Here is a 2,164-nt window from a genome sequence, read left to right on the forward strand (position 1 = left end):
GCTTCTTCTCTTGTTGATAAGGTGGCTGTTGAAAGCCTTGAGGATTTTGTGGCTTTGAAATTCCTTGACCTCCCCAGGAAAAATTTGGGTGGTTCCTCCAACCTGCATTATAAATATTATTGTACGGGTTATTTTGAGATCTAAAGTTATTGTTACCCATATAGTTGACTTGTTCTTATTCAGTTGTAGGATTGAAGGGTTGGTATTCTGTATGTACACCTCCGCCACTTGAGTCACACCTCATTACTAGAGAGCATGGTAACTGAATTGATGTTATAAACGCCGGCTGTTTTTTGTCCTCATAACTTGTCACTGATAGTTATTCGGTGACATCTCCTCTATAAACTCATAGGCATCTTCCGTTGTTTTATTGTTGATGGTTCTGCCAATATCTGCGTCAACCATTTACCGAGTTGAGGGATTCAAACCATTGTGGAATGTTTGTACTTGAAGCCATAAAGGTAACCCATGGTAAGGGCACCTTCTCAGTAAGTCATTGTATCTCTCCCATGCATCGTAAACTGTTTCTAAATCCATCTGCACAAAAGAAGAAATATCATTACGTAATTTAGCCGTTTTAGAGGGCGGAAAGTATTTTAGTAAAAAAATTTCGATCATTTATTCCCAAGTAGTAATTAACCCTCGTGGTAACGAGTTCAACCACTGTTTAGCTTTGTTTCTCGGTGAAAAGGGAAATAACCGAAGACGAATGGCATCATCAGAAACGCCATTGATTTTGAATGTATCGCAAAATTCAAGAAAATTCGCCAAATGCGTGTTGGGATCCTTATCCTACAAATCATTAAACTGAACAAACTGCTGTATCATCTGAATGGTGTTAGGTTTTAGTTCGAAATTATTCACAGCAATAGCAGGTCTAACTATACTAGACTCAGTTCCTGTTAAAGAAGTTTTAGCATAATCATACATAGTACTTGGAGCAGGATTTGGATCAGCTACAATTGCAGGAGGTAGCTGATCGCCTGGGTTTTCAGCCATCTCTTTGGTTGAGGTTTGAGTATCATCTTCTCACTCGTTCTCCGTGTATCGTAAGCTACGCCTTATTTCTCTTTGATTTTTGTGAATTTACGATCGATTTCTTCGTCAAAAAGTAATGGTCCCGACGGGTTTCTTCTAGTCATAAACTATAAAAACCTGCCAAGAGAGCGAAAAAGTAAATTAATAAATAATAAAATAAAATTGCAAGAAAAATAAATGGCTAAAGTAATAAAAATTTAGTGTTCCTAATATTTCAGTTCCTCGGCAACGGCGCCAAAAACTTGATGGCGTGATTTGTAACAAGTAATAAATATTTATAATGAAGATCAAACCTAGACTAACTATTATCACGACGAAAAGGCAAGCGCACCTATCGAACAATAGTATAGTAATGGCCAGACTGGGATATCGTACCAAGGGAACCAAAAGTACTAGTAATAACTATCTTTTTATTATCTGACCTAGAAATAAAAAAGGTTTGTTTATTAAACTAATTATCTAAACTAATTAACTAACTTAATTAGAGAAAAGAGAAAATTTGGAAAAAGACTTGAAGAAAAGCAATTCATAAAGATGACACCTAAGGAGGAATCCACCTAGATTTCACTTGTTATCTGACTCTGAACCGGACGATTTATTCACTTGGCTTGTTCTGTAGAGATCCCTAAGTTAAGTTATTATCCCTATTCAAGACTAATAACATTAACCCCTAGATTGAATAACTGAGACTTTTCTCTAATTAACACTCTAGCGTTGCATTAGCTCGATCTATGGATCCCCTTATTAGGTTTCACCCTAATCTGACAAAATCTCGTAACCCTATTTCTAGGCGTTCGATCAACCCTGCTTAATTATGCCAAATCTACTCTTAGGCAGGGTCTATTCCTCCTCTGCATAAGCACATCAAATCACGAATTAATACCCGGAATATTAACTCAAGCATTAAGAACACATAATTAAGAACAAATCAAGTATTTATCATACGATTCAGAAAATAATAACAAGATCCATCATAGGTTTTATCCCCCTTAGGTATCTAAGGGATTTAGTTCATAATGAAATAAGAGTACATCTCAAAAGTATGAAAATAACAAAACATAAAGAAAACTCTAAAACCCCTGAAGGAATTCTGAGAGAGATCTTCAGTCTTGGAGTAGCTCCGGCT

The 2,164-nt window shown here is 36.2% G+C and overlaps 1 non-coding gene across 1 annotated transcript; it reads left to right on the forward strand.

The window, feature by feature from the left end:
- The first annotated feature begins 463 nt into the window (after positions 1-463).
- LOC128284442 (small nucleolar RNA R71) lies at positions 464-570 on the forward strand. Its single transcript, XR_008274868.1, has one exon. It is a non-coding gene; the product is annotated as a small nucleolar RNA R71 (small nucleolar RNA).
- Positions 571-2,164: the final 1,594 nt, after the last annotated feature.

This window comes from Gossypium arboreum, chromosome 11, assembly GCF_025698485.1.
Source record: "Gossypium arboreum isolate Shixiya-1 chromosome 11, ASM2569848v2, whole genome shotgun sequence".
In the NCBI taxonomy this organism is placed as follows: Eukaryota; Viridiplantae; Streptophyta; class Magnoliopsida; order Malvales; family Malvaceae; genus Gossypium; species Gossypium arboreum.